This window comes from Lepidochelys olivacea, assembly GCF_965140295.1.
Source record: "Lepidochelys olivacea isolate rLepOli2 genome assembly, chromosome: 6".
Lineage (NCBI taxonomy): Eukaryota > Metazoa > Chordata > Testudines > Cheloniidae > Lepidochelys > Lepidochelys olivacea.
Window position 1 is genome coordinate 119,126,523 of NC_140416.1, and position 19,288 is coordinate 119,145,810.

General features: G+C 42.6%; 1 long non-coding RNA gene across 1 annotated transcript in view; it reads right to left on the reverse strand.

Annotated features, from left to right (window-relative positions):
- LOC311521601 overlaps positions 1-19,288 on the reverse strand; it is a 91,855-nt gene that overhangs the window by 1,690 nt on the left and 70,877 nt on the right. The window contains exon 2 of the long non-coding RNA XR_014711928.1: positions 18,491-18,751. This is a non-coding gene — a long non-coding RNA (uncharacterized lncRNA). The remainder of the gene's footprint in view (positions 1-18,490; positions 18,752-19,288) is intronic.

A 19,288-nucleotide genomic window follows, 5' to 3' on the forward strand; every position in this document is an offset into this window, starting at 1 on the left:
CCCCGCAGGGGGCAGGACCTGACACTCCTTCCAGGGTTTCCCACAAGAAAATGAAATAAAGCAAAATTCCCCCCAAAATAAAATGAAAAATTATTTAAAAATAAAAAGTGTTTCACAGGGCTCTAGTCCTTACTCTAGCAAATCTCCCATTGACGTTAAGGGAGCTGTGGGGGCGGGGGGGGGTCTGGATCCAGTCTGAGAATGTTCAAATGTCACAGAAATAGGTGCATTTTCTCAACTGGTTACCACACAGCCTGCCTGAGCTCTATTCAAGGGCTTTGGTTTTTAAAGTATGAGCTGGAAAATCAAACGTAGGATCTTGCGTAATACTTAAAAATCTAGAAATCTCCCCCGGCAAAAGCTAGATAGCAAACTTCTAGAGTTCATACTTCACTCATCATTTCAGCAACAGTCACTCTTTACTTCACATTCTTCTGAATTTTACCCTGCATAATGTTACCAGTATGACTTGGTTAGTCTGACATGATTTTTTGTAAAATGGGGGCATTATTAAAAAAAAAAATCTAAAATGCTTATCCATTCAAACTTCTTCTCAAGGGACAAAGATAGCAATCCATTTTCCTACCAAAGGCAAAATTATGGGTTTTTTTTGTTTTAATCAGTTCTCTGCCACACAGAAGAAAACCAAGTTATATTGCCAATGAATGGCTACTTTCATTCTTGATTCTTACTGTATCTCTGATGGCTTTTAAGCACAAATGATGAATGTTCTCCTGGCACTCATCAGAGAAGCTATGGCACCCCTTGAAAACAGGTGTCAATATACCAGACAGCTACTATGGGGTTTGGTCTAATGCTATGAACGCTTGAATGGGTAGAAAAATATTGAAGTTGTTCTCAATACATCTTGCGTTGGACACCTGTGTCATCTACCTGCTCTATGTATATACACAGTCAGGGAAATGTATTTATGACATAACTCCTGCTAATGGGATCCAGGAAATATTTCTAGTTTTGCAGATTGTCCATTGAGATGATGTCGGTTCTATATAACGTTTCCCTTTTCATTCAGACATAACCCCATCTGGGATATAGAACCTCAGGATTACAGCTTGGGATTTTGGTTGATTAAATACTATTACCATAGCTTCTGTGTGCCCGTGGAATGTCATTTGAAGTAGTGGTGATCGCTTGTTGTTTTCTTTGCTATCCTAGATATATAAAATGTACTTTTTTTTTAATCTATAGCTCAAGTAGTCAACTGCTTAAAAAAATGTAACTGACAGTTGTGGGTTTTATGCAAGTGCTAGCATTAAACAGCATTATTTAAATTTGCTTCTAAATACTTGTTTGATAAGTAGGGATATGTATGATTTATTCATACATATTCACAATTTACTACAGGATGTTAGCTAGTTCTTTTCTAATTCATACCCTACTGTCACTCTGTTTTTATATATGTTCATTTTAAAAGATTTACCCAATGTAAATAAGAACAATTTCAGAATTACAGAGCAGGATTACTCCTGAGAGAAAAAAAAAAACCCACTCTGAATTATATTCTCAGTGGCTATTCTATTTGACTTCATCATTAAGGAAAGTATTCAGAACGTCTAAAGGGTGAAGAGTGGAGGGGTGTGTTTTCTTTTCGATATGATAGCTGCATTCAAGTTATTCTTTCCTTTACAATAGATTTTACCTAGCTTTATCTTCGTAGGAAGCTGCTTTCAGTGGAAAAGCAGGAGTGAATAGGAGTGTCATGACATCGGATTAACAGTACAACTGGATAGTAAATCAAATGTTTGAGATGGAAAAATGTAGAATGTGACATGCATCCGTCGAACGAACTAGCAGGACTTCCTGGAGACAAGTGAAAAGATAATATATAATTATCTGTTCAGGTTCTTGAGACCTGTACTTTAATTCAACTTTCAGAAACACATGGCCTATGTTAACCAGTCAATCTCTGTAATGAATCTAATCACAGTGTAAAACATTCCTCAGGACTTTAGGCCTTATGGAGTGCTAATTATATATGAAACTGGCACAAGCCTTTATATATAAAAAAGAAATCCATAGTGTTTCAGATGGACCCGAAATGCCAATTTAGGGCAAATAATGCAAATGAAGGGGAAACCCTAACGCGTGCCAAAAAATAAAGACTGAAGAAAATGCATATATAAAGTCTTAGATATTTTGCTACCATGCAAGAGAATGCTTATTAGTCTTACAACAAACTGCATGTATGGGACAGAAATTACAACCTCGTGTTATCATTCATATCAGAAAATACTCTGTTCTCATCAGATTTTTTTTTAATGCTCGGCACTGTTATCACATTAAAATGAATCACTGAAGATAACTTCATTCAAAGTTTGAATTTTGCTGTATGATTTTGATGCACTTACTGTTCTATAGTTATGATTTAAAATACATAGCAGAGAGCAACTTGCAATACTTTTAACTAGGTATAATCTGTCTGGTTTTAGTCTGAGATGGCGAGACATTTCATATGATCAGCAATGGATTCATGTTGCCTGTTTAGAAAATAGAAATGGATTTCCATTAGCTTTAAATTTATCAGTATCTAGTCTTTATAAGGTTTGCAGAGGAAAAGGGGTTAAAAGAAGGTTTGAATTCTGTCTCTAATATTTCCTAAAAACTTTGTACAAAAATATTCTATGCCACAAAAGCCCATTAAATATTCAAACTTTAATATATGTTCCTCAATAACAAATGTACAGTTAGATAACACATAAAGAATTATGAATGACTAATTATATTTTGCATATTTACAGCAAAGACAATTAGCAAATAGCTTTTATATGCAAAATAAATGAAAAAGTAATTAAGATGCACTAACTAGAGCAGCAATATCAAGTCTGTTGTCTTGCGATTCATTCCTAACAAACATAATAATTATGCATTCATTGTCGTATAATTAAAACAGCTCTGTCCTTTAGAAAACTGGTTATTTACTGTATAATAACCTGAAGAGTGGCAGAAGTTCCTCATAATGGTGAGAAGGATAATTAAATATTTCTTCTTGGAGTCTGCCTATCCAGTTCAGTTTATTATCTGAAACTTGTACAGGAAAACATTTTGTCTGGAATTCCAAAACATCTTCCTAGTCCTTCTGTTCGATCGTGTGAATGTTCTGCCTTTCTGTCTTTATATTGCATGGAATAATGATGCCTTTGGCCACCGTTCACTTCTTCCAGACCATCCAGCTGACCAAACCATTCACCAAGAAGCTGTTCTATTATGAATAGCAATGAAAAATTGCCCCACGTTTAACTTTCTACAGTCCACAAGCAGGATGGTTAAGACACAGATCTGAGGAGATCTAGGTTCATAGAATCATAGAATCATAGAATATCAGGGTTGGAAGGGACCCCTGAAGGTCATCTAGTCCAACCCCCTGCTCGAAGCAGGACCAATTCCAAGTTAAATCATCCCAGCCAGGGCTTTGTCAAGCCTGACCTTAAAAACCTCTAAGGAAGGAGATTCTACCACCTCCCTAGGTAACGCATTCCAGTGTTTCACCACCCTCTTAGTGAAAAAGTTTTTCCTAATATCCAATCTAAACCTCCCCCAACTCCTACCTTGCCATGGACTCCCTGTGTGACCTTCGTAAATCACTTATGCCCCAGTCCTCTAAAGACATGCTGGATCCACGAAAGAGAGCACTTGCTCTGGCCCCAGCTGCCTCCGTTGCTCACCTCCAAGCTGGCAAATTCCAAACCTTTTGGGGTAAGAACAGGTAGTGCCTGGTGCTCACTGGGTGCCCTGACTATCTGCTCTGCCTGTACTCCTTTCCCTCCAACGTGCACCTGCAGGTGGTTTCCAGGCAGTTAGATGTGGTACTACGTCTTCGATCCAGCTTCTCATTGGACCTGGATGTACAACCGATAAAGCAGTTCCAAATATGCCCTTGCATTTAATGAATCAGCGAAAGGTGGGATTCGCGGTGGCATGGAGGGGCCTACACAAAGAGGGTCCAGCTTATCCCCAAGGCAGGATTACCGGGGGGGAGAGATGCAGGGGAATCCGCTGTACAGGTCCATCTCTGTGTCACAGATAGGATTTCTGCAAAGGCCAGTGTATGTAGCGGGAACACCAGAAGAGGGACACTGGGTATCACTCTCGAGGGTTACTGGGCTTGTGCAAGTAGCACAAAGGGCTGCAGCTTCTATTGCAGATCATAGGCTAGAGAAGCAGCCGTAGAGGCCATCTCCATGCTTTGAGGCCAGGTTGTAGGGTAGATTTCATTGTCTTCAGAGCCAATTCTCTGCATCTGCAAAGAACCCGGTTACTAGGGCTGTAGGTTGGGGATCTGAACTTCATCCAGAAGGAATGAATAAACCAGACCTTTCTAACAACTCTGGTAAGTGATCAGTTCTCGTAAATAAAATTGACTAATTCTCCTGCAATTCCACAGTACGTGAGGGAAAGCCGACTCAGACCCTACCACAGATTTCATCGATTCCAAGGCCACAAGAGACCACTGTGATCATCTAGTCCGCCCTCCTGTATCATCACACAGGCCAGGGAACTTCCCGAGAATAATTCCGAGAGCAGAGCTTTTACAAAAACAGCCCATCTTGATTTAAAAAATGTCAGTGATGGAAAATCCACCACAACCCTGGGTAAGTTGTTCCAATGACTAATCTCACTCCCTGTTAAAAATGTGCACCTTACTTCCAGTCTGAATTAGTCTAGCTTCGACTTCCAGCCAGTGGATCTTGATATATCTTTCTGTGCTAGATTAATAAATGTTCGCTCTGCATGTAGATATTTATAGACTGCAGTCAAGTCACCCCTTAACCCTCTTTATTAAGCCGAGTAGATGGAGAAAGATTCATGTGCAACTTCTCAGTGGATAAGGAAGTTCTGCGGTGAAAATGGAGAAGTAACTTTACAGTCTGGACTGGATAATTTACTCAGGCTAACATTGCAAGAACCATCTAAGGGCCAGATTCACCACTGCATTATTCCAGCCATGGAATCTTTCAACTCTCTATCCATCATCTATATAGCAAGGTCCTTATATTGACAAGCACCACTGTAGTACATAGGCATTTAATGGGCCTGGTCCCAGGCATACAGAAGTCAGTGGGGCAACCCTTTATAAACAATGTTTCGCTAACACCCCGGGACCAAATTCTGCCATTGGATGGGTGAGGGCAACCCCCTTTGAGCCGAATGGGCCCAAACGTGCAGGAGTGTGAGTTACACCTGCTAGCCCTATCGTGAGACTGACCCACCGGGAGTCAAGTGTTGCTGTCTGAGAGCAGAAATTGGTCCTGTTCCGACAACATTATTACAGTCAAATGCCACGCAGACTGCTGCTTTCTCCTTCTAAAGTAACAGACAGTGTGGAGCCTTTTTCTCTTCAGTAAGACTTGTTTATTTTACCCAGACTCTGTGCTGTCTGCATCGAAGAGTTGACGGCTACAGTTTGTTTTGGTGTGGCTGTTTCAGTATCAAATTGTACAGATCAGACGGGTAAGAAATATAGGGTCCACCCCCGCAGCCCCCCCCTCAGGTGGCCTGGTGCCATTGAAATCACAGAGCCTGCTTATGGGAGCAAGGCTTTGCAGGGCTGCACGGGTGGTTTGCGTCCTGCTCAAGGCGCGGGTTCGCTCCTGCTCCCGTTGACGCAATGGCCGGTCTCCCGTTGATTTCAGCTGGAGTGGATTATCTCCTTCTGTCTCAGTAGCTACTGAGCACTTCGTTTTCTAAATAGCTTCAAATAAAAAAATGAGAGAGAATCGATTTATTATTCCCGTCTCGCTCTCCCATCACAGAACTCTGAGGGCCCAGTCGGCCTTCTGCAATGCTCCGCCCTCCACTGGAACCCAGGCCTGGGGATAACTGTTCACTCTGCTGAGGGCAAGGCTGTGTCCGGCTGGGTCCACTCGCATCCTAGCCGCTCCACAGAGGACACTGTCCAAAGCTGACATTCGAGAGAGCGCAGCTTTATGCTCTATCTCCGCATTGCAGGCTCCCGGCCTGCCGTGCTGGCCACACTCTTACACAGAGCAGCGGGTGGGTGCACTTGGTTCTCCCTGCCAAAAAAACCCTCAGGGGATGGATGCTTATCAAAGTACTCTGAACGTACCCGGGCTGACCTCTTTGCCACTCCCTTCATTCCCCTCCCCCTTCACTGTCTCCCATCTTTTCCTCTTCCACCACCCAACCTAGTTCAACCAGATACTTTCCCCCGCTCCCCCTCCCCAAATCTAATCTCCTGCCGTGATCTTTTTCTTCTCAGCACAATCATGTCTCTGGCTGATACAGCCAGGTTAGACCCAGTGACTCCCATTCTCTCCCTCGGGGTTCTTTTTCCTTCCTCACTTGCCACCTCACCCCCTAATTTTGCTGCTGTTTCCAAGATGAGATTTGAGCCCGCTGGGTAGCCTCTGCTAAACCCCTTCTGGGCGTTCTCTTAAGACTTTATGCTCTCTGGAGCTTCCCCAAGTTAGAGGCATCACAGAATAGTGTCTGCATCTCTGACTCGGGGGAAGATTTGAGACCATCAGGACATGAAATAAGCCTATCACAGAACCCCCCCTGAGAACCCACCATGAAATGTACTGAGTGTCCAAGAAAGGGAAAAGGAGAGTGGACTGTACTATGTATGAACGGAATGGCTTCCCCACTGATGCAATGGCCAGGCCAATGTTAACAAAGGTGGGGTTCAGTTCAAGCTTTGGGTTAGTCCTCCAAACTGTTGTTGTCTTTATCAGGGCCCAAAGCTCCCTTCCCATGTAAAACGGATTGAATGGGAAATGACGCATTTCAGAGAAATCCTCTATTAACCGCTGCTTCGAACATCTTCTCCCCTCCATTTGGGCAAGCCAGCGACAGCATGTAAGTAACATGGCCTCCAAATACTGCCCAGACCCAAGATCTACAGGAACTGCCTGGGACTACCCCTGGGCAGGGTCTCCCATGCTGTTCCCCACAGCACTGGCATGTCTTATAAAAGTGGCATGCTGCATTGACTGACCTACCACCAGCCCATGCTCATACAACTTCCATGGTCTACCAGAACTCTGCGGGGGATGAGGGAGAAGCTGGGCAGCACTAATATACTACACGTGCTCTAGCCATCTTTATTTATCCTGCTCGGATGGAATATGCTGCACAGAGTGGCTCTTTCCCCCCACACCTCCCCTTCTTGCTGGCCATCTGGAGGCGATACCATGGCATACCCTCTTCCTCCTCCCCCACCCCTCCAAAGCATTGAGGACCCTCCTGCTCCTCTTCATGCTGTGAAAGTGATGGGGAGCATTGAACCCTTATAGTGAAGCATAGTGGTTAGAGCATGAAATTTGGAAGCAGGATTCCTAGGTTCTAGTTCCAGCTTTGTCCTGTCCTTAGGTAAGTGTCTTGACTTTTCTCTGTCCCAGGTTACCCAAACAGGGATAGTGAGAAGCATAATTAGTGTTTGTAAAGTGCTTTGAGATCCTGTTATAATAGGCACTATGTGAATGCAAAGTACTATAATTATTATGACACACATCATAGGAGAATTATATTATCTAATTAGACTATATTCATTTCAACGCAGCAGATAGAAGTGCCCAATTTCCATTTTAACTTCTTATTGTACTTGATTCCAGAAAATGAAAGTTTCTTAAAATAAAACCAGCTAAGAAAGAACAACAGCCCCAACCTCTGTTGAATATTGAATCATTAGATGTTGCTTTATGCATAGCCTTGCAGGGATTTGATTTTATCAGTAAATGTTGGTTTCACCATACACACACAAACTGACAAAAAATATTTCCATCAATAATAATCGAAATTTACAGGAAGGCAAAGAAAGAAAAATGCTGCTTGAGAACTTATTAGGGTTTGACCTAAGGCTATTTCCCGTGTATATTTTGACACGGGATGTTGACAATTTGCGCTTTCACAGTTACAAAGCTTTAACTTTCTGAATCCCAACGTCGACCGTCATTAAGTAATTATTGTTTGACCCCAACCCCCCCCATTGTCTGACCTCGCCCCCGAATTTAAATTAATAAAAGTGTGTGGGGGGAAATGCGTAAAAATAAATATTGATATTATCTGTTGAAATTATAAAAAAAAACAAACAAAAACAAATTCTGCTAACCCTCTTTACACAAAATGAGTTGTCAGTTGGAACTTTGAAAGCATGTAATGAAAAACAAGCAACACGTATACGATAAGACACACGAAACAAAATATACAATTGCTGCGACAAATAATGCATACATTCATTTCTGACTAGTTATCTTGGTCTTTTTGGAAAGCTGCATTTTGATTTCCAACTTTTCTGTGTCCTTATTCTTATACCCAGGATCTCAAACACAGTTTGGTGTACAACTAAAGGAGTGAAGACTTGTGTAGGAAGTTTTATATTTGCCCATACAAGTGCTGACTGTTTAAGTGAAAATAGGAGTTTCTCTTTGATCTCAGATGAAACCAGTGGGAAAATCTGTGTCTCCCTCGAAGTTGCAACACACTTTAAAAATTGGGAAAGCAGAATGCTGGGTAAAATATACACAGAACCTCTATATCAGGATTGTTATTTCAGGGTATGTCTATACTATCCGCCAGATTGGCGGGCAGCGATTGATCCAGCGGAGGTCGATTTGTCACGTCTCATCTAGACACGATAAATCGACCCCCCGAGTGCTCTCCCGTCGACTCCTGTACTTCACCGGAGCGAGAGGCACAGGCACAGTTGACGGGGGAGCGGCAGCAGTCGGCTCACCGCAGTGAAGACACGACGGTGAGTAGGTCTAAGTACAGCGATGTTATTCACTTAGCTGAAGTTGCGTAACTTAGATCGATTCCCTCCCCTAGTGTAGGCCAGGCCTAAGAAGAATAGTTCAAACTAGGCCCTGGAGTGAGTTAACATTAATTTAACACAGCAGTAAAATCTAGGGGCAACCGTAAGTTTTAAGAAGGGCGGCCTCCCTTTTGCACCTGCAAAATGAATTGTGGATGCTGAGCTGAGGGCTTCTGCCTCTGTTACCTGATTCTGGCCCTGATTCAGGAAGGCAATTAACCAGATGTATAACTGTAAGTATGTGAATAGTCTCACTGAAGTCTCTGTACATAACGGCCATACTGGGTCAGACCAATGGTCCATCTAAACCAATATCCTGTCTTCCAACACTGGTCAATGCCAGATGCTTCAGAGGGAATGAGCAGAACAGGGCAATTGTGAATGATCAATCCCCTGTCATCCAGTCCCAGCTTCTGTAATTTGGAGGTTTAGGGATACCTGGAGCATGGCGTTGTGTCCCTGACTATCTTGGCTAATAGCAGTGCAGTTCATAGTTAGAGGCAGAAGTACTCAGATTTGCCCTCCCAAGCTGGACCTCAACCCTCCTGAAAATGTCCATTAAAATTAAAAGGAGTACTTGTGGCACCTTAGAGACTAACAAATTTATTTGAGCATAAGCTTTTGTAGTTCACAAAAGCTTATGCTCAAATAAATTTGTTAGTCTCTAAGGTGCCACAAGTACTCCTTTTCTTTCAGTAGATACAAACTAACATGGCTGCTACTCTGAAATCTGTCATTAAAATTAAGATGATGACTTTGTTTTGGCTGCCATTCTCTTTGAAACCATAGAGTTTGTAAAGAGTGTACAGCAAGGCCAGCTCCATAAATTGGTCTTTTCTTTACTTGGGAGTTTCAAGGCAAAAGACCAATGATTTCCTACCCCTTTCCAGGGCGCGGTTCCCATGCAGTTTCTCTTTCTGTTGCAGAAGTGGTCCATTGTTGCATTTCCCCTAAGCACAATGGTCAGAACACTGCACTAGGCCAGCGATTGGGGTTTCATAAAGCAACGTTCAAAGAGGAGCAGAAAGGTGCAGTTATGTTATGGGAAAGAATGTGCTTGGTTAGGGATAAGAAGCCTCTCTCGCTATAAAAAAGAGCCCTGAAAGTAGAGAAAATAAAATTCCACTCGCTACAAGCGAGCCACATTCTCCTGTAATAATCCAGAAATGAACATTGATTCTGAAGAAGTCGCTTCTTCAAACTTTAATGCAACAATTAAGTATTCCATTGTCATGACTCAATTAAATGGTATGGCCTGAGAAAATTGGGGATTGTAAAGTGAGGATGGAATGTGCTTTGATCCTCTTTCCAGGGTTATTGTTTCATTAATAAATGAACATGTCATTTGTCTCACCAGAGGGAGCTCATGCCCTCCAGGCTTTTTCCCTTTTTTGTTCAGGTTTTATAAAGATGAATTTCCAGTGCTCTGAAATACCATGGATTAGTAGTTAAGCCTGACAGCACTTCGGGGAGTAGTGGGCTTAAAGTGCCTCACACAGGTCTCCAAAGCACTTGTTTACTAATAGAGGAAATCAGCGACCGTCTGCAGCTGCTGATATCGCATTACCATTTGGAAAGACAGTAGCTGAGATAACAAATCACACAGTTTTAATAATTACTCCTGCATTCCAGTTTTTTGTTTCCTGCATAACTGCAAAGGCTGGATTTCTTCCAAATAAACAGATAAAAACAGTATGGAACTTTTATCTTTTAATGATAATGACAACACATCATGTTTCACTAAAAGTTTCCTGCTGAATTTTTTTCTGATTTCTAGAGTTTCAATAAAATGTAATTATACTTTATAATTCAACTCTTTTAATCTTCACTTCAAAAACACAGTTAGCAAGTTTGCTAGGCATGGAAGGCGGGTGACAATGGCAACGGACTTCCCCCATATTGGGTGCTTCATAAATTCTATCTTGGGGTAAACCTGTCATTGAAACTATATACACAAACTGAGCTACTTTGCATTCAAATTAATACCTCATTTAATTTGAATGTAAACTAGCTCCATTGATGCGGTTATTAAAAAAATAATAACTAAGGCATCTGGCAATGAATGGATGTTTAAGCTATGATACATTTTACAACATATTTCTTATTTTTAATCCCAGATTGAACCTATGTGAGACGAACCTTATAAAATCTGTGTAGTTCATATGTGTTCTGGGAATCAAAATGTGCCCATTATACAAATACTGGATTTGACTTCATGAGGTTTATTCAAACAACTCTGCACATTGTTGTTTTAGTATAGTAGAAGAAGGGAAACTTTATTTGCTAAATAATTACAGAGACTTATTTTGAGAGGATGGGGGCGGAAAAGAGAAGAATACCTAAATGGCATCTTTCTCTCCCACCCTGAAATGTACAAATTTGAAGGTAACCAAAACTTTTCTCAAAGCTTTTAGTTTGCTTACGATCAGCCCATGTTCAACTGGGTGATTAAAGAAAGCTTTTTTAAAGCATTACTTCAGAATGAACTTAATTGGTGCAAGGTTGAGCCCTTTCTAGGAGGGGAGGGAAAAGGTTGAATAGCCTTTTCAAGTCACATGAAAGTTTCTAGGATGAATGTACGATAATTAGATTAATAAGTAGCTTAATTTATCACAGCTGAGGATTTCAACAGCCACACATTAGAGCAAGAAAAAAAAAAGATTAGTGTGATTCCAGTTTGTAAAAAATTGTACTGAAACTTGATTAACCTTAAACACAAAGTGCCTTTCTTTTTGTGTGTAAATTTGGTGTTTAAAAAAAAACCCACTAAAATAATCAGGAAAGTCCTGTTCTGTTCCTTTGTGCTTTCCACTAATGAGAGGTATCAGGATTGTTCACAACAACTTTTCCCTATGACGTTATTCTTCCTAACATGTTGGATTTGAACTGAAATCTGCAGTACTGGATTTTTCCGTTCTCAAAGATGTGCTTCTGATGTGGTGTCTATTCTAGTTATAAACAGCTCTGGTCTTAGCCATTTTAATAAGAATCTAATGAACATATCAAGAGGAAAAAAGACCCTATAGATATATAATATTTTAATGTTAAATTTATACACCTTTATGCCACTGACAGAAAAACGTGTGTGGGGGGGTAAAACGGGTACTGCATACTACTCAGGTATGGAAAATGACTTGAACTGAAGACAATGCAGATTGGTCAATTATTGACACTGATCAGTTATGAGATATCACTTAGTGCAATGTACAATTTGTAAAACAAGGATTCTTTTTATAGCAGAGGAATGCCTCTGTTGACCTGAACATCTCTTCGAAACCATCTGTAGCCAGTCTAAAAGCAGGCCAACAATTCCACATATAAAAGAGAATCATTGACTGTAAACAATAGATTTGAGTAAAATCATTCTAGAACTTCTAGCCATTCCTGAGTCTCCTTCTCTTTTTTCTTTACAGAACAATCCCTTCACAGAAAGACTGTGCTTTCTGATGTTCCCATCCATGCCGAGGTAGCTGTGTGTGTTGTCATTATTTATCAGCGCGAACGTCAGATTGCATTAACCTAACCCCCTTAACTCTTGTAGTGCTATAAACAAAACTTCCCAATGCTTTGATTAAGCCTGTTGGTACCAGAGTTAGCAACACCCACTGAAGACCCTGGAATACAGTGGTAAGGTACCTGTCAACACTCAACAGCCATCAGCTTGTTGAGAAGACCTAGTGCAAACCCAGCAGTACACAGATGTGTTTCTCCCGAGTGTGTGATTCCCTGTACAAACCACCTCTTTGAAACAGGATGATAGGGGAAGGTTTGTTAATACTCATTGGCAACTGCAACCAGGTACTCGCAGCCTAAAAATATAATACTTTAATGAAATAAAATATAGGCCGTTTCTTTTAATTTTATCTGGCACATAAGAGATGACTAGGAGTGCTAATGAAAGGGAAAGAGTTGAGAGTGTAATTATAGCCTAGAGTGCATATTGCAAATTCTGAAAGGTTAACACAGGCAAAGAGAGATCATACAAATGAAAGTGGTTAAGGGCATTCATGCATTGGCCCGTTTGATAAGATTGATAACTATAACCACTAGCTTAGGAGAATCGATTTCCACTGTAGGAGAGCTCTCCGGATGCTCACATCTTTTCTTCTGTTTATATGAAAGTGAAGCTTTAAAGATGTTTTATCATCTAATGGCAAATATGACACACAGTTACAAACAGAATATTTTTATAATCTTGGAAAGAAAATTTAAGCAGGCCAGTGGTTCACTTTAATTATGTATATTGAACAAATTTAAAGAGATGAGAAGAAACTTGTTTTTCAGCCCACTGAACCCAAGTGCTTGCCTTAATCTAAAAAGGTATCTAATTATTGTTTAACATTATTTATTTAGGAGGAGTTATGACCTCTAATTTGTCTTTAAATCATTAATTTAGTGTTTAAATAAAGCTCCTTTTATTTAATAATGTTTTCTTTAACCAATCTTCACTAATGTCAATAAACTCTTTGTTTAACCTTCTTAAAGGAAACATTTTCTCAGCTCTGAGACAATTATGAATTACCAAACCCATATAGAAAAATGAGCTAAGTAATTATCTAATTTTATTGCAACGTGGTTAAGAATAAAATATTTCACATCAGTAACATAAAGTAGGAAACAGGAAATTATTTCCTTAATACAGTGCATTTTAAACCACATGCAGGAGTTTGAGATGGTAATGCAGTGCAGGAGTACTACAAAATATTAATAATTTGGCTAAATGAACAGACCCACTTTTATTCTAATTCTGAAGTGGTGCTCAGATTAGAATTTTCAGATACAAATTGAGCAGCAGTAATATATATCTACATATGTGGATGGATGGTTAGCTTTGGAACAGTGGCCTAGATCCTCAGATCCAGCCAGACCGTGGTAAGCACAAGACCCAAACTTGAAGACAAAGGTGGCGTTATGCCACTTCTATGGTTCCTCAGTCTGGGGCCAGCTGGGGGCTGCTTCAGATGCTGGTGCTAGTTAGAGCAGTCCAGTATCTCTAGCATGAACTGGGTAGCATTCAGATTATACTTGATAAAGCATGTGTGTGTGTGTGAGTGTGTACATGTGCACACCCGATATATATAGGATTGTGCGTGTATATATATATCTATATATCTATAAACACACACACACACACATATATATATATATATTGGCCAACATATTCAAAAATGAGTGCTTAAAGTTTGCCACTCTACATACACTTAGGGTGACCAGATAGCAAGTGTGAAAAATCAGGACAGGGCTGGGAGGTGGGGGTTATAGGGTCCTATATAAGACAACCCCCCTAATATTGGATGGTCCCAATAATATCTGGATGTCTGGTCACCCTAACACACTTATTTAGGCTCTAACTATGGATTTATGTGCCTATCATTCGGAACCTACTTTTGAATATGGTTGGCATCATGGATATAGTATTGTATATGCTATATTTATCTTATGTATATGTTCTACATTGTGCCACATTCCCTGGCCTGAGAAGCCTACCAGATGCAATAAGACAAGACAAAGGAAGACAAGACCCATTGCCGGGCAGGAAACTTCAGGAAAGGGAAGTTGTGGAAAGTTACCTGGCGGCACTGAGAAACCAAGTTAGGCTTCTTTTAAAAAGGGGAGGAGGAGGAGGAGAGAAAGAGGTTGCTTTGCTCCAGGGGAAGACTAGAAGAGGAGCAGCAGGACTCAAACTGCAAAGCCAAGTGTGGGAGAAAGTGACGAAGAAAACAGCCAGGAGAGAGGTTGGGAAGCAGGTGGAGAAAGAGAGGAGGAAATGAGAGCAGAGTCTCAAAGGTGAGAATGAGGAGCTTGAAGGTAAAGTGCGGTGAGAGGCTGGAAGCCAATGTAAGGTGCTACGGCTGGAGCATCAGGAGCTGGCTTAGCAGCTGCGCTTTGAATAGCCTAGAGGAAGGAGAGAAAGTAATCGGTACGCATCACACACTTGGATTGCCAGGTTCAGTCCAGTTGGCTTAGACACGAACATGTGACTTAACATGGACAGGAACTATTTCTCTTTTGGGTGGCTGGTGAGTAGACTTCTGAACAACTGATGGGCTCCCCTTGGTTGAGACAGGTCAGATGACCATGAGAGGGAAAACAGAGAAACCTCTGCCCCAGGTGACTGCAGCTGCTGCAGAGGAGAGGGCAAAACCACCCTGAGCTGCTTGAGACATTAAAACGTAGCCCACGCTAAGTGCAGCAGCTGGAGGCTAGAGCATATTTATTTGTCCTCTCTTATCCTTAGGCTTGTCACCTGCATTGTAGCAGACAGTGGGACTAGTTACATGCTGTTTGTGAGAGCCTAGGCGAGGCCAGTACAACCCAATGTGCTGGAAGAGGTGCTGTTACAGCTGCATAAAAATACTGAATCCTTTAGGGATGGGTGGGAGAAGGTCAGCTGCTTACCCATTGCTCCAGGGAGTCCCCTCTAAAGGGGGTTCATCACCTTAAAGGGCACTCTTTAATCTTCCCTGGCTGCAGCAGGGAGTGCAGGGTGGGGGGAGGGGAGGGTGGGCCATGAGCGCTGGTGGAAGTCACCTCATATTGCCCCACCCTGCACCCAAAGGTCAGGGAGCTTCTTGAAAGTGAAGAACCGGGGCAGTCTCAGCCTCTAGATCCATGTAGACCAGGAGTAGGGCAGAGACAGAGGGAGGAATGCAGAGGAACCCCTCATTGAGTTTCTTTACCTCAAATAATTAGTCCTGTAGCTCAAGTGACAGAGGTCTGGGCTAGGGACCTGAAGGTGCATGGTTCAGAAAACCTGCTGATGGATAACATGTGGTGTCTTTATTACAGGAAGGGCTGGCAGCTCTCCCTGTCGTTAAGGTTGCCCAACATTTCCCATTATAAGACCCTGTTTTCAATTGCTTATAACTTCGTCAAACTGTAGCTGTTGAGGTGGAAATCCTCCATGCCAGGGATCTACCTTGGGCCAAAAGTTTATGGAAAATTTCAGCCATAATGTTTGAGCCCTTTCTAAGAACAACAGGTGGCGGGAGAGGAATACATCATTTTTGCAACCACTTTGATGAGAAGCTCTAACACCCTGATACTTTGGAGCAGGGCCCGGAAACATGTTGTGGGTAAGTGGATTTTCCTGGTGTCAAGGGTCTGCCTTTAGCTAGCTCTGTGAAAATTTGCTCACATTTGGCCAAGTTACAAGCATCCAAAAAATCTCACTCTGCACATGCTCAGTAGAGGCTCATTTGAGCTTGGTAGCTAAATTCTCCAAAGAGTTTGTCCTCACTGAGCATGCTCTGTCCACGGCACATGCACCGTCCTCACTGAGAAGCTGCAGCCAAGGCCAGCAACAGCTGAGCAGAAGTATCTCTGCAATTTGCACTGGACACCAGGGCTGAGAGCAGGGAGACTCTCTCTCCTGTGCTCTCCATGCACCATGCCTAGGCAGGGGGAAGGAGAAGGTGGAGTCAGCCTGACTGGAATGCAGAGGGGTGAAGAATAGGGGAGAGGAGGTAGCAGGAGCTGGCAGAGTGATGGTGGGTGGAGAGGAGCAGAGAGGGGAGGAGGATAGGAACTGAGTGGGGAGGGGTGGAAGCGAGGAGGACATGGTGAGTGGATAGGAGCTGAGGAGAGAGAGAGAAATGGGGGCAGGAGCAAAGGGGGAAGGTAAGGAAGGAGATGGGGATCAATTGAAACAATAGTATGTGGTCCTCCATTTAGGCAGTATCATGTTGCATACACACAGGAAAGCCGAGTTAAATTTGTATGGACAACCTGAATTCTGGCATTTCCTGACTTTTGAGTGCTTGACTTCGCAACCTTAAAATCTTTTAAAATAAGGACGTTTATTTGTTTTTGGATGTAAAAGAATACACAGAAAGCTCTGTGCTTAGGGCTCTGAACCTGGGTTCAGTTCCCACCTCAGCCACAGACTCCCTGTGTGCTCCTTGAACAAGTCATGTAGGGTGAGTTTCACAAAAGTATTTAGGCACCAAAATCAATGGGAGTTAAGTATCTAAGTATCTTTGTGAAGTATCTTGGTGATGAGGGCCATATGAGTAACTAGATAGATGTAGATATTTCACAACCAGACTACTCAGGTAAAATTTCCATTGAAATCAATGGGTCACACCTGAGGTGCTGACTTGGATTTGGTGGGAGTTGCAGATACCCAGGTACCTATCAGCATTTAGCCGAAGAGAGTTTTGCTTGATTAAATGCTTTAGGATTTGGCTCAGTTTCCAGCAAATCAGTTATTTGTCCTTCCTCTGGGGGATCCAACAAGGGTCCAATCCATGCAGGTGCTGAGCTCCATCAATGCCCAATGAAGTGGTAGAACATGCAAGTAGGATGTGGACTTCAGTATTGCCAACCCCAAGCATTCAAAAATCATGAGTCCGACCCCCGCAAAATGAGATTGGCTTAAAAATCCTGAGACTTTAAAAAATAATAATTAGTGGGCTCTTTTTATTTACTGTCCGGTTTCCGAGCCTTTTGGGTGCACTCGGGTTATGGTTTTAAGCTTTTCCTCACAATCTTGATGAAAGCTGAGATTCTCACATGTTCACATGACTCCACGAGCGAGGACTTAAAGAAATACATCAAATATCATGAGAAAAGTTGAGCAGAGAGCTGAGTCTCCAGTCCAAAGCCAGCAGCAAAGTTGGGGATGGAAGCTAACGATTGGACCAAGCGGAGGATACTGGAACTGGGTGCCTTCCCACTAGGGGCTACCACATGTAGTTTTTCACCATCGGCAGGGACCACATGTGCAGCAGGAGCCTGCTGAGAAAGAGCTGCTTGAAAGCACTTCTGTGCGCATTATGGAAGTTCCATCTTCTCTGTAGGAAGCACTTCCCTCTCCTGCAGTTCGGGTTTTTCTCCCATCCATAGTTGGGTGAAATACAGGAAAATGTGTGTTCTGTGGAAAGTAGTTCATTTAATGGTACGTTTACTGCTGTTGCATTGGGTGTCAATGCAAAGTGAATGGGGAACCATCATCAAGCAGGGATCAATTCCTGGCCCTACACTACACTATTTAACCTTTTTATCAATGACCTGGAAGAAAACATAAAATCATCACTGATAAAGTTCCACGGCCTGTGTTCTACAGGAGGTCAGACTAGATGATCACGATGGTCCCTTCTGGCCTTGGAATCCATGCCTGAGCACTCTGTATTGATGTGGGCCGCCTGACCACTTTTGCAGCTGGCCCAAATAAGCCACAGCACTGAGGCATATAATTAAAGACCTTTGGCTGCCACTTTATTAGCAGATTGAATTTAGCTGGAAAGTAGGATGTTGCTTAGCAGCATCCCAGGTCCAAGTGGTCCTATGAACCCCACATAGACCCAAATGCCATGGGGCACAACTATGCCCTACTTTTCGGAGGTGGACAATGGTAAGACAACCCCACTCTTCATCCCTTCCCTGTGGAAGGAAGTAGGCCCTTTGCCATGCCTGTACTTGGTACTAAGCCTTGTCCCCATCACTAGAGTCACCACCAGCAGCCGTAGCCAGTCTAAACCTGCATTTGGTATCCTACAGAGGCCAATTAGCCAGGGATTCTGCAACAGGTGTTTCAGTGTTGAACATGTTCATTCCCCACTACCTAATGCTGATATTTGTAATATTCCATCCTCACCTAGCTCTTTACAGGAGTATTTGAGACCACACAACAACAGGGTCTGGATAATGCCATCTTGACAACCAGATGTCCCTTTTAACCCGAACCCGCAAACTAACCTCTTTGTAAGTAATGCAATCGTTGCCCACAAAGTGAATGATAAGGACTGTGGAGCCCAGAAGTCCCTTCCAAGGCTAGCGATGATGGGATGAGCAGCTTTCGCAACAACCCCTTGATGCTGTGCCAGGACATCTGGAACGTAGAGGCTCTGAATCCAGCTGTGTGCCTTGCCCCGGGCTCTCTGTGTGCTTCTGTTCCCAATGAATGCAGCTGTGCCCACCAATCCAGATATTCACAGAGGAATCCAACTCTCACAGTCCCTTGGTAAAAGGGGAATAAAAGGATATAAGCAATTACCTGGCACAAAACCTCTAGGCTGTCACCTCTACTCAGCCTTTTGGCTCCTGGCATATGATGAGAAGCAATCCAAGCACCATCTCAGCTGTGTCTGGGTGCCTGATGCATACAGCCAATGGTGGCGATAGACGTGGCTGCCTCCGTGCAGCATAAGTGGGCGTCATACTGCTCTCGACACAGCCATCGCAGGCTAGTCCCTTCATTAAAATGCCTATAAACCAGCAGCCAACCATCCCTGTGCATGACCAATTGCCCTTTGCCCACTAAGTGTAGAGAGAGGTGCCAGGATAAATTGCCCTGCTCCATCTTTCATGCAGGAAGGTCTGTTCCTTTGAACTCACTTGATAGGTCTATGGAAAACAGGGCTGACGCATATTTTCCCATTCCCCCACTGGGGGTTGCTTAATTGCAGTCTATCCTTGGGCACACATGGGAGGAGCTTTCCCAAGCAAAATGCCCCCCAAATCATCACCCTGAAGACTGTCCTAAATAGGATGTAG